Consider the following 14,355-nt stretch of genomic DNA (forward strand, 5'->3'; position numbering starts at 1 on the left):
GTGTTTTGAGGCTTAAGGCTATTGTTCAGAATCCTTGGCATATGTAGGTTCACCATTGCTAAATGATGTCTTCCATTCTTTCAGCAGAGGCCCTCGCTCACTGTCTTGGTTAGCTGGGACGGGATTGATTGACTGAATATAGAATTTAGAAGAATGCCAAGTGCTGACCCATGTGGCCATTCAGCACACAGGAAATAATGTTAACACTTTTAGAAGTGCAGGAATGTTTCTACACAAAATGGTATAAAGGACTAGTACACATCACATGTGGAATCCTTATTTTGTGCAACCAAATTTTGCAGGAAAACATTCAAATCAGTTGAATTGGCCATAAATGACCATGGCAAACACTGCACCTCAAACAGATACAAGGGAGAATAATCAGTGATTTTGTGAAGGAATATACTACACCTCCCTGTCCCAGTACACTGAAATATTTACCCATAAATATTCAACATTGCTGTTGGTTTTAGTTCTTATCTTTTACAACAGTATGTCAGGTGCAACTGTAATTTTGCAAAGTAAAGTATAAAAAAATATTAGAGAGATATAACTCACTAAAAAGCACTGCATCTCCCAATCCCAGTACATCTGAAAATATTTGTCCACAACATATTCAGAGCTTCTAACTGGTTTTAGTTTTATCTCTACACATTATTTAAGCCCAATTGTAATTTTGCATAATAAAGTTAAAAAAAAATTTGAAAGAATGTGTATCGTTACTCGCTAAAATTAGTGATATTTTTAAGTGTCTTGGCAAAAGAGCACAGGGTTGGAAATATTTACTTTACTCTTCCTGCAGAAAGTACAGTTTTTAAATTCCAGTGACGTGTTTTTTTTATTTAATTGGCTGACCTTAAGGTTTGCCTAGTCTCAGGGTATTGTAAATGTATATTTCTAGCCCAGCCTGGGCAAGGGTTAAGGCTGAAATTCTACAATTAAAATACTCATGCATACAGTAAGGCATGGCTAGGCCTGGTTAAAGGTATTTGAAAGGTCCTTATTTCTCATCAGAAATTACAGGTCCTGACTTTTCAACACAACTCAGGCATGAAAGTAGAATGAGAAATCTACAACTCTCTGAGTGATGGATATGAGGGGAAGGCTGTGTAACTTGCCAAACAAACACACAGGCTAAGGATACAGCCTTGAGAGTGAGAACTTTGTCTTAGGCCTTCCCCAAGGGCTTCTAAAGCACCTGAGTTAGGCTGGGGAGGACAAAAGTCACGTCCAACTTCAGAGGCTGAAGCTCCAGAGAGAGCAAAACTACCTGAAGTGCTTCACAAGGCATATAGGCAGCTAAAACAAAAGAGACCTATGCACTTTAGTCTGAAGACTTTCTTAAGTCCTCACCATGAAGCCTCAGCGGAGCCTGTCTCAGCAAAGTTATATAAACTCCATGATCTGTTGAACAGAAGCTTCGAACAGAGAGAGACCCCTTCTACAACACCAATCACAGATGATGCTCCACTTCCCTAATACACGTCTGACACCTTGAGTTAACCTGGCAATTCCCGGCAGGCCTGCAAGAAAAATTTTCTTGTAGGAGTTAAGAATAATCTCCAAGTGCATACCTGGAGAGACTGAATCACCAAGCAAACCTCTGAACTTCTGGGAGAATAGGCCAAAGAGAATTTCTTTGGAAGCCTGCCAAGTGAACCAGCAGATCAAGAAACCAATCAGCAAGGAGCCAACAAGGAGTTATCAGAGTCATTTTGAGTCACAAGGCAGTCAACACACAACTGACAACTTGGCTGATAAGACTGAATGTGAGAAAAGGTGTAAATATCCAGATTATCCAAGGGGTGCTGGAAGGCATCCTCCAAGGCTGTCCAGGGATCTGGCCCTGAGAGCAAAACACTTGGAGAGCCTGTTCAGCTGCTTGGCAAACAGGTTGATAACTGGTATTCCTAGAACTTGAAAAACCTTCTCCACATGAAGGTGTAAGGGCCACTTTGTCCATATCACCTGCCCTTGGTAGCTGAGCTGGTCTGCTAAAATATTCCTCCTACCCAAAATGCACCTGGCTGACAACTCAACAGTGTGGTGAACCACCCACTCCTGCATCTGCTTTATCAAATTTTTTATTATTATTATTATTATTATTGTTGTTGTTGTTGTTGTTGTTGTTGTTGTTGTTGTTGTTGTTGTTGTTCAGAAGATGAACCCTATTCATATGGAACAAGCCCACACGGGCCACTGACTTGAAATTCAAGCTTCCATAGAATATGGTGCCCATTAGAAAGGAGTAATAGAAGGTAGTAGGAAACAGAAAGAAGGGATCACTTATTAAAAAAGAAAAATATAATTGAAAAAAATAAATAAACAAGATGGTAGTAATGCATTGCATCTTCACTGAACTTTTCAAGTTCCAATTGCACGACATTCTCAGGATACTGTTCCAGAGTCTAACGCGGTGGAGAAATAAAGGACCTCTGGAACTGAGTAGTTTGACAAGGCATATTTACATAATATGCTGATTTTCAGCAAGTCTGTTGTTCTCAGCAGGAAACAGATCAGGAATCAATTGTGAATGAAAGATCTCTATTAAAATACAACTTATGAAAAACAGACAAGCATCTGTCAATGGTCCAAGCCGTAACTGCTAATATTAGGAAACAAACCTACCAACACAAACCTCTCTATCCAAAAGAGATAAATCTCTGACAGAAGCAGGCATCCACACCAGAGAACAGTATTCCACTAAAGGAATGACAAATTACTTAAAACAGGTTCCACTGATTTTATCACTTATACAGGCAGTCCCCGCTTACCAGCGGCATCAGTTAATGGAGTTTCGGTGTTAGAGCACTTGGCCAGCAACGTTGTTAACCGGATTTTTGGCACTGGTATGCGGTTTATCGGCATCAGTAAGCAGTTTATCAGCACCAGTAAGCAGTTTATCAGTGCCGATATCCAGCTAACAGCGCCGTTAAGTGGGGTTTTCAGAGCTATTATCACCAACTTCCAGTTAGCAGCACTTAGCCGGGGATGGAACCCCTGCCGTTAACCATGGATTGCCTAAATATATGAGACCTTACATACAATGCAGTACCTAACTTCCAGGCAGCATTTGCTGAAACTTTCATTAAGTGTTTCGCAAAAATGAGACATGACTCAAAAGTTACACCTAGAATAGTTAAAGCTTCAGACTCATTCAGCAGAGTCCCATTCACCTGAAAGAGAGGATGAGGTGGGAACTCTGTAAGAGATCTGAAAACTAATAGTGTTTTAGTTTTACTGGAGTTCAGCCTCATATCACACAAACTGCACCATTCACTAGTCTGGCCCAAGTCATGACAGACTTAAGGGCAGCTTCATTTCTCATACATGGAGATTAATTCAACCTCAGCATACTGAACAATCTTGTTTTCTAAGCCAACCACCATATCACTTGTATATTACTAAAAATAACAGTGGACCACGAACACTACAATATAGTCGGGTTCACTAAAAGATCCCATCAACAGCAACTTCTGCTGCTGCCTACCTGTATGAGACCTCGAAGTAAACCCCATACTCATCCACCCACTCCAAGATTCATAAGATTATATACAGATTTTCTTGCCAATGGCATGTCAGAAAGTCAAATCTAAGAGAGCTTTGCAGGTACCTAACTGCTTCCTATATGCATAATGACTATCAGCTAACAATCCCCCAGATTCCACATATCATGTATAGGCTACTTGTGTAATGTTCAAGTTTCAGAGACCTATATTTAAGCCTAAAAATCTGGGGTAAGAATATGACACATGGTATACATTTGAAACCATAAAATTTTAAGACTAGCCTAGGCCCTAGGCCTAGATTTGGTAGCATATGATTGCCTCCTAGCAGAAATCAACCAAAGGCCAGTTTCATCCTTGTAAAATTAAGAAAATCTTATTACAGTCATCGTTTTGCAAAATCACAATTTTCAAAAGTAAATAGTATTTTTCCTAACAATACAAACCTGAGGTCATTTACATTTGGAATTACTTACGGCGAAGCTGGACACGGCCGTTAAACTCTTCAACAAGGTATTAGGGCAGTAACTACCATTAGGTAGGAGGGAGTCACCCACCTGCCCGGGATGTATACATTCAGTTTACCTGACCTCTGTGTGGTTTGTAGCAGTTAGGGAAAATACAATTTACTTTTTAAAAATTGTGATTTGTTCCGACAATGATATACAAACCACAATTGGTCCTTTGTTATTGTGAAGACTCACTGGTTAGAGGAGGAATTTGATGAGTCTCTTTGAACTGACTGAGTTCTGCACTCCTGGGCTACTTCCTGGTCGAAAGAGTGAGGAGGAGATCGTGCTCTGGACATACTGATCGGAGGTAGGAACTGCAAGATCAAATGTCAGATACTGGACCTTTGCAGGTGAGAGGAAACATAACTTATAAGAAATAGGCTGAAGAACCTAAGAGTCGGAGGCAGTAAGGAAAACCTGAGATAGAGTTTCATATCATTGTCTCTCCTTCCTCCCTAGAGGAAGGAGCAGAATTGCTTCTATGATCTCTAGAAGAAAATCCAGAACAGGTGCTTGATGTAGTCTTACAACATCAGACGCCAGATCCAGCAAGGTCGTTCAAGTCCTATTCTCATCCCGGAAGGAAGAGAAGTAGGGAAGACGAGGAAGGGAGTTGGAGGAGAGGCCAGTCACTCTCAGTACCCTTCTCACTTCCAGAACCAACACCTTAGGCGAGATGCTAGAATGGTCCTCTTGAAGGAGCTGGGTAAGAGAAAACTTGTTGAGTTGCGCCAACACAGGACCAAGGAAAAAAGGTTCCATGGCCCTGTGGGCAAGATCTGAAGGAAGAAGACAAGAGTAAACCCATGAGACCACATCTTGCTTCCAGACAGACAGAAACTCGGGAATGGGAGGATGGACCAAGCCGTTGACTCTGTGAGCTTCCTCGGTGAAAGCAACAGTATCGTTGTCGCCAGGTTAGGAATGTTGAGCCTTTTCAGAAAGTACTGCAGCCCCCTAATAGAACAAGGTAATGATTGATCTGGATCATCGACACAAAGCCCAGGGAGGAGGGGAGCAAGAAAGACCTGAACCCGACAATAGATGTGTGCAAATGGATTCGAGTCCACTCATTTAGATCCGAGGAGGAGTCGAGGTATTGATCCCTTGCATGTCTTCTCCACCTTCTATGCCAAGACTGGAGCAAGATGATATGGTCCTAAGAGGGCACATCTCTGTCCCACACTTATAAAGGCGCATGCAGAGCATGGGACAGAAACCCTAACGAGTTATATGCCACCCAGGGAACAGTTCCCTGGGGACTACAAGATCAAGAAGCTTCTCATCAGTAGCCAAATTTCGACTGAGGGAAAAAAGGCTACTTCACATACAAGACTAGGTTGCAAGGGCCTATGTTCTTCACAACTAAAATGGAGAGAAGAAACCCTCAGCGGAGAAGACGAAGAACTCCAGACTTAAGAGTGACTCTGACCTGAGAAGTTCCATCAATGACACCAACCAGCTGTAAGACGGATCCAGTCCCTGGAACAGTGTTGCAGAGGACTTCAAGAGATATTCACATATCTGCTGGGCCACGCCGCGAGACAGCCTATGTTTGCAAGTGAATGCTGGAAAGTCTCCCAGTCCTGAACACACAAGGATGTACTGGCCCAAGAGCTGCTTCTTGTGTAGCTGCTACCAAGTTGGTCATGAGAACTTTCTCATGCCTCAAAAAGCAGAGCTATCAGGTTGGGCAAAGGCGGTCTTCCAGCATTTGTCTGTAATTCTGGGTGAGCAATGCTTGTGAACTCTAGCGAAACTGACATATACAGAGGAAAATGTAGATATCGATGTTCCCAAAAAACAGCATGGGTCTGGCATGAAGGAGCAAGAAAACTACAAAACTTTGTTGTACTGGAGGCAACAGAAAGATGGCTGGGATCTCTAGTCAAGCAGTCTCTTTGTGAATCTTCACATGAAAAGAGTGAAGAGCATCGCCCGTCTCCGATCACTCAAAACCTACTTCCGCCGAGCTCACCTACCAAGTCACATTCTACCCGAAATGTGTCTGGCTAATTGAGCTATCGAGTGTGCCAGATCACTCAAGTACCTGCAAAGGCTGACAGATGAAATAGAGGAAAACGATTCCTCTTTTTTTAATGACATATACTACTGTATTCTGTTGTTCAACGAAACCACTGAGTAAACAGCAAACTCATCCTGACTTCCTCGAAGGCCAAAGGCTGCCTTGAGTTCAGGATGTTGATAAGAAGGTGCTTCACTGTCTTCAGCACACACCTTCAAGACAAAGTCTTACAGGTGTGCATCTATTCTCAATCAGTGAATCCGGAAGTAGACACTCAACATGAGGAGAATATCCAAGCATATTTGAAGTTCCTTCCATAAAACATATCTTCATTCTCCACTATGGGGAAGCTTCTGCAAGATGACTGATGTCAAGACGATTAGCTCTAGCCAGGCTGGTATTTCCTGAATTGGAGCATGGAAGAGGCGATGAAATTTTAGAAAAGAACTGCTGAGACCCAAGGAAATAGATACTTCTCTCCTTCTCCTGAAGGAATCCATTTCAGGTCTCAGCAATGTCGCTGCCAGGTCCAGGAGACCTTTGTCAAGTATCATTTCATCCAGGTCTGCACCAAACTACTACTGCCTGGTCGATACTTTTTTTCTCTCTTCCTTCTCTGGGCTCTCCCTTCCTTATGGGAAAAGAGGTGAAAGACAGTTATTATGTACACTTTCCCAGAAGGAAGAAGAGGCTATGTGTTTCCGCGATCTTCCCAAGCCTGGGACTTTTAGGAGTTATTGAGGAGGGCTGGTTGAAACCTAAGGTCAAGTGGAGATGACTAAGACAGAAAGGTCTACCATTGTCCAAAAGACAAGGCATTGCCCCAGCAATAAACCTTTGATTACTGCGGTACCTGGCAAATCTCAGGCAGACCCAAATAAAGGTTCATTCCTGAGGGTCAAGCTAACCTCGACTTATAAAGCTGGAGGATCCGACTAGACAAAGTCTTTCTCTTCTCTCTTGGCACCAGAATTGCCCTTTATATTGCAGCCTGGTGTAGGAAGACTCACCCTCGACAGGACCAGTTCCAGGAAGGTGTGGTTCTCCAGGAATGGTCATCTTAGAGAGAGTTTAAAAGGAAGGATCTTGGATCCATCAAGACTGTCTTTGAGGAAACCAGAGGTGCCTCTGAAGATCACTGCCTCGCTGCAGAAGAGGATACCTTCCCGGCAAGGAGAAGCAGAGAGAGAACCCAGTCCAGATAAAGCAGAGTCAGAACAACTGTGTGGGTTGTGAGTGATGAAGTACATCAGCTACGGTCCTGTCCTGATCCTCGTACTGAAAATCGGCACGAAGTTCTCCGAGAAAACGAGGGCACTGTAACTTGGAAGAGGAAGACCCTCGCAGCTTCCGGGCGTGAAACTCCTGTACCTCTCCTGAGGAGGCCTGACAGATCCCAAAACCCTCTCGCCACTGGGTTGTAACACAGTACAAGACAATCAGGATTTGATACCTAAGGCAAGCCAGGTAATGAACTCCAAAGAAAGATGCAAATTCATCGGTGCTCTTTCTGGGCTTATCTCATGCCTCTCGAATAACCAGAAGAAAGAGAACAGGTAAGGAGAAAGAGTACCCATACCTGTCCTGCCAGCATGACCAGCAGTGGGAGGCGATCCGCAAGCACAATCAAACAAAGGAGATTATTGCCACACGGGGGAAGAGCAGAGAGTTCACTTGAACAGTGCCGAGAACCCGATTCAGAAAAACTGAGCCAAGCCGATCTAGACTGGGTGGTAAGTAGTGGACTGAGAGGCAAGCAGGGCGAGCCGAGCCGAGCTGAGCCAGTCTTGTGAACGCGACCAGGAGCTGGGCGGGTGAGCAAGAAAGGGAGCTAAGTCGATCGCGCTTAACGCAATCGAATCCGGACAGGCGGAACTCGCCTGCTGTGAATCAGCACCAATTTCCTGAACTCCAAACTCCTTCAAGGCCGAGGCCCTCTAAAAGAAGGGACAAAGGGGAATTTTGTGCTCATCTGCATGCTCGAAACCCAAGGTTCAAGACACAAGTGATGGAACCTGCCACAAGCTACCAAGCAGCTGGCAAGGTACAGACACCTGGTGTCTTGGGCACCGAGATACTCAGGTCTCGGCACTTTCTCTCATCCTGTGCCTCTCACCAGGAGAGCGCTTGTGATTCATAGAATCTGAGCGACCTATGAGACTCCCAAAAATTGGGAGCAGCTGCTTTCCGTTTCCTAAGAAATTGAAAAGAGCCAGGCACAGAACCAGTCTTAGACACAGGCTTCTAAGACTGGCAACGAGGGCGCGCGTCTCTCAAGTCTGTGCGCTCTTGCAGCCCCAAAATGCAAGACCCCAGGAGGAGAACGCAAATCGTTCTCACCTGGAGGGCGGGAAGAGCCACGAAGAGAAATCTGCTCTCCCAAAAGAGAGGTAGTCCTTAGAAGTCCCAAGAGAGACTCCTGAAGGAACCTCTTCTGCTTCTTCTGGTGTTCGAACTGGAGCAGGGATCGAGACACCAGGCTGGGAACCAGACCGAGCACTCTGCGGAAGCACCTGGGGATGCCTAGTGCTGGTAGGAAGAGCTGAGACACCTGGGTGCCCCAGTCCTCTCGTGCTGCTTCCAAACTGGGCCGTGAAGAGTACTCTCCAGACCAGATCAGGATACCTCGACATTCCAGAATCTCAACACTCAGAGCGGCTCGCAACAAGCACCCAAGAACTCTGGTCTTAGAGGTGGTCTTCTAGGACTAGAACGGGAGTGCAAACCTAGGTCTGCGCGCCCATGGCTCCTGGGAAACACAAAAACCCCAGGGATATGTGAATCGGTCCCCAAACCCGAATGTCGGGAAGAGCCAACAAGAAACCCACTGCCTCCTTGGAAGGAGGCAGTCCCTAGACATCCAAAGGATGTCAAGGGGGAAGAAGCAGCCTTCCTCTCCTTCAGCCGATGGAGGTCTATCCAGTTTCCCAGGGCCCCCTCAAACCTTGGGAGAGGAAGGGAAGAGGCAGCAAAAGACGAAATCGAAGATAAGCTGAAGAAGACAGTGGCTACCTCCACAGGGCGACTTCCTTCACCTTCACTCCGACATCTTCTACAGGATGGTGGGATTACTAAACATCGAACTCCAGGGCAGCTAGGCAGGATCAGCTGGGGGTGTGAAGCAGCCCAGGACACAAATCACCAGGAGAAGCAGCAGACACAAACTAGACAGCCAATGCAGAGCTACGGAATCAATTTGGAAGGTAGCTACAGCAACAGCCAGGAACGCTACGAACGCTACCAGCAGTGACAGGAACGATCAGGGACAGCTGCAGCTGGAAACCAGAAGAGCCACTCCAGAGACTTGTCGAGTCAACAGGAGCAATAACACAGGAAACACAGCACGAGCAAACAGACTACAGATATGCCAGAGGCAGCCACAGCATACATGAAGGCCAGCACAACGCATCGATCCACACGTGAACAGAGTCGGAACAATCTCGATGTGGATCTATGCCATTCAACCAGGTACTGTGGTCGATCCCAGCAAACACTGAATGAGCGCTAGATTTCTTTCAGACAAAGATATCCCAACTGGAGATATCCAGCCAATTACTGCTGTGCCTACGATGCTCAATGTCAACCTGAAAGAAAAAGCAAATTCGATAATTAGGGAGACTCCTCTCGCCCATGGGAACTGCCCTACGAGCGAGAGGGAGGCCCCTAGAAGAGGTCGCCTGACCACCAGCAATAATAAACCCCCACTGCAGTCTCGGGCCAACCCAGCAAGGCAAGCGAAGAGGGCGGAGGGAGAGATCTCTCCCAAGGAGATAAAGAAGAACCACAGGAGAGAGAAGAAGGAGGGAAGGCTACCAAGGGCGCCAAGGAAGTTTAAACTATCGTATTAACGCTCGCAACCTCCCCACCCCACAACTCCATATAGCGCAGGCAGAGAAAAAACAACACTCAGCACAAGGAAAGGAAGTAGTCATGCTCCTTGTACATGGAGGGCAGAAGCTCAAGAAGGGGAGGAGCGAATCACATTGCCCCAATCAACGTATGTATGAAGATATTACATCCCACCCAATATTCCGAACATACAGTGGGAAACTCTCAGTATCTAAATAAAGGGCTACTGAAAAAGAAGCATTACACCTCTCTAAATACGCCCGCCATCAAACCTACGCTGGCTGCAGACACACAGAACGGACGCCTATTCAAGGATATCACAAATAATGGGTTTGTATATTAATAAATATCAAACACACGTAATATATACACAAAAATACAGAAGACTCCATTAGGATAATAAAGAGCTTAACGATAGTCGGGTAAAGAGATCTGAAAACACATCTGCAATGCATGATGGCCGAAAGCAAACTAGAATGTTTACATCCAGGCAGGCAGGTATTCCCACTCACCTAACGGTAGTTACTGCCTAACTACCTTGTTCATGAATTTAACGGCCAGGTCCAGTCACGTAAGTAATTCCTAATGTAAAGTATGGTGTAGTTTCGTATCGTGTCGAACAACTCTTCATTATTGCCATATTTTGTTTGCATTTTGTAAACCTGACTTTCAGTAAGAGACGGTTTACAAGAAATGTTTCTGAGAACAACATTACCAATCTCTACTTTCATCAGCACTTGTTGTTGTACAGGCAATCCTTGTTAGAAGGTTTTGAAAAAAGCTATGAAACCTTATTTTATTACAAACATTTATTATAACATTAAAAATATATGGTACTGAAATTAGAATCATATGAGAAAAGCAGAACTCAAACAGAACTCAATAAAAAAAGCTACACTATTCAAACCCAAAACTCATGAAGCTACAAACAACTGGTTGAATTATCAGTTGTCAAATCATCGCTTATCTGTAGATTCACTGTTGTTCAAATTATCTGTATCATCAGCAACGCCAACTACTTGAAGTTTAAACTTAGCAGTAAATTTTCTGTACTTATTGGAAGACATCCTAATGGTTTTGAAAATTTTATTCAAATCCTTAAGACAAACTTTTAAGAAAAAGTTGGTATACATTAATTACAGGCAAGTTACGCTCGTTAACATAAACAACCATCACTGCCATATTTATTGAGTGTAACGGCGATCACTGCAGTTAAGTACCATTACTGGTATTAAAGAATAATGGGGCACGATATGCATGTAATTTGGTACAAACATAGAGGAGGAGGGCTTCTAAGACTCAAACGTATGACCATTAAATGTTTAACCAATCTTGCTAGTTTCAGTGGATATGCAAGAGCTTTCAGTAGCTGTGAAAACACATACGTAAACAAAGGATGCTGTAATAAAGCATACAGATTTTTCTCTCTTATTCAATTATCGGTACTATTGATGATTTGCAGGTTACTATGTACATATTATACCCATACTGTATGTATTTTATACTTACAAATTTATAATACTATGCTAACTTAACCTTAAAATGAGAGAATTTTAGGCTAACTAGACATAAGGCTAGCATAACCTATTGTATTCTTTTGATTTAAAAAAACAGCCTAAGCTTCATAAACTTATCCTAACTCTAGACAATATTTACAAAATCTTGACTCAAACATAACACAGGTATAGGCCAAAAATCATGATTTTTGGGTAAATAAAGGCCAAACATTACATGGAGTAGAACATTACCTGAGTGTGTATGGTGCCTATATACTGGCTTCAACTTTGGAGAGCAGGAGGAGCAGAAATTGGGATGTAGTTACTACAGTCTGCAGATATGCCATTCTTTGGAACAGGCACTGTACAGGCAGTCCATGGTTATCGGCGGAGGTTCCGTTCTGACAGCGGCCAATAACTGAAAATTGGCGATCTTCAGCGATTTTCGGTCTTATTGGCACCTTTTTCTGAGCCAAATGATGCCAATTTTTGGTTATCGGCACCTCTGTTAGGTATGTATCAGCGCCAGTACCCAATTATCAGCGCCAATAAGCAGAAATCGGCGATTTTTGGCCCTGAAAATTGCCGATTTTCTTCGCTAGACAAGAGCCATGAAACCGGATCACCAATAACCGAGCCCGCTGATAACCGGGGCCTGCCTGCATTAGTAGCTTGTACTCATCCCCAAAGATACTAAGTCGACCTAAAATCTATAGAAACTATATCTTTGGAGACAACACACTAGAAACCTTTTTAAAAAAACAAAGGGAAGAAACCATCAGGATCTTTCCTCAGCCCTACGCTATCAAGATTATCAAGAATTTTCGTAACATCCCTATAGTGAAATGCAAATTTTGTAAGAAATGACAAAGGTGAAGGGAAACTTCATCCCTCCTCCTCACTTGTTGATATTAGCCACTACGGTCTTCTTGGCACTCATTAACACTAACAACATGAACTCCCAAATACTGGTGTGCACACCTGAGGCATACAGGCTGCTCAGATGTGCACCAACCCTTCCTTTGATGCATCCAAGAACAGAAGCATCTCTGAGAGTGGAAACTTTGAGTGTACTCCCACACAGATCCATCCAACCACCAAACAAGATCTTCCTCACCTCACTACTCGGAGGGCATGAGCTGGAGGGAGGCTTGCATTACATCACCATGTCATTTCAGTTGCCCGAAGTGCGAATGTAGGCAGAGTTATCCAAGAAGGACGAGCTTCTCCAAGGATGACGGGTGACCATGGATTAAATTTACCAAACTAAACTAGTTGTTCCTGTCATGAAAGGAAGTTTGTTGATACCTGCACTTACTGGGACTCAAGAATCTAAGGAAAGACTCTTGTGGCCGTGTCTAGGCATACCCAGGCACTTTAAGCCCATTGCCTGGGCATGAGATGTCTCTTCCAGGTCAAAACAAATGCCAAAACTACTAACCATCTTCTCTTGTAACTCTGGAAACATAAAAACTGTGAATAAGCCAAAGTCAGCACCAAAGTGAATACATGCATGAACACCTGGTGCCATTTCAAAGGATAGCATTTTGAGCTAGTAGGTACCTTCACTGCAGACAGAGCAGAGGCACTTCCTGGAGGACAGCTGGATAGGCACTTGACTGTGCACATCCCTCACATCTATCTAGATAATGAAATTGCCCTCACTGATGAAAAAGCCAACACTGACAGTGTTGTGTCCATCTTGAACAGAGCCCAGGACAAACTTGTTCAACAGAGAGACATGACCTTTCTCCAGCCACTCTGCTGCCTTTTCCAACCAACCCAGAACTTTGGGACCCTGGAGGGTAAGATAGTACAGTATTGGTAAATGGAATACAGAAAGGCTTCGGTCCTTGAAAGGTACTTTGAAACCATCCCTAAGACACACAGACGACCTGAGTTCTGTCCTCTCTCTGTCTTTGCCACCTTGCCTAATGGAAAACAACCCGTGATCCCTACCTCATGACTACTGAACAGGAGGATCTCTCAACTTGCAGTAAGTCTTCTCTTTCTTCTATCTTTCCCCTTTAACTCCCTTCCTAGCCACTGCTGAAGTGGGAGGTTGAAAGGCTAGGAAGACTCTCTTTGTCTTTCCCAGATGACAAAGACTAGTTTTGTCTCAGCTTTGAGGGAAGACCCTCCCAATATATGACACAGAAGGTATATGGCAACTCCTTTTGAAGGTTTGCTTGTTCCCAGAGGACTTGAAGGGAGACAACAGTGGATCAGGTGTTCTGCTATCAAAATGCTCTTTCTCCATCTCTGCCTCAACTTAAGACTCTTTCAGAGTATTACAGAACCCAAGACTGATCTGTTCCACTGAGCAAAACAATTCCCAGCTAAAATTTGTCTGAAGAAGAGCATAAAGAAAAGAATACACCACATCTGCCTTTGTCAATGGCGAAGAATAGCTTGCACATTATTAGAGCAAGAAACTCTCTGATCCATAATGCATACTATTAACCTGATCCATGACACTACAAACAAGCAGCACCATAGCAGTCATGAAAACTACCTTCCCTCCTGAATGAACTCTAGTATGCTCTATCGATACGCTGGCTTGACAAAAGGACAGTGGTTATTTCCGAGATCATCAAGCTCACAAATTGTCAACAAAATAAAACAAAACCAAATGCGCCCACAACACATTCAATATTACCATAAAATAAATAAGAGAAAATCCTAAATATAAGAAATAGCAATAGAAAAATCACATTTTTTTAAGTAAATGCATTTTTCTTAACATACAAAACCCGAGGTCTCAAGATGAGAATACTTTCATGGCTGAATTGGCCGCTAAAGACTTACAAGGCATGTGTTGGTATTACTACCAGCTGGGAAGGTGGTTGCACAGTGGGAAGCCCACTACCAACTACCCAGCTTCACGATTCACTTTACTTTCTGGTCTAGCAGATTGTGGCGAGGCTGAGGTGGGAGAACGAGTAAAGGACTGGTTTAGCGTTAGG

This window comes from Macrobrachium rosenbergii, unplaced genomic scaffold (genome assembly GCF_040412425.1).
Source record: "Macrobrachium rosenbergii isolate ZJJX-2024 unplaced genomic scaffold, ASM4041242v1 13908, whole genome shotgun sequence".
Lineage (NCBI taxonomy): Eukaryota > Metazoa > Arthropoda > Malacostraca > Decapoda > Palaemonidae > Macrobrachium > Macrobrachium rosenbergii.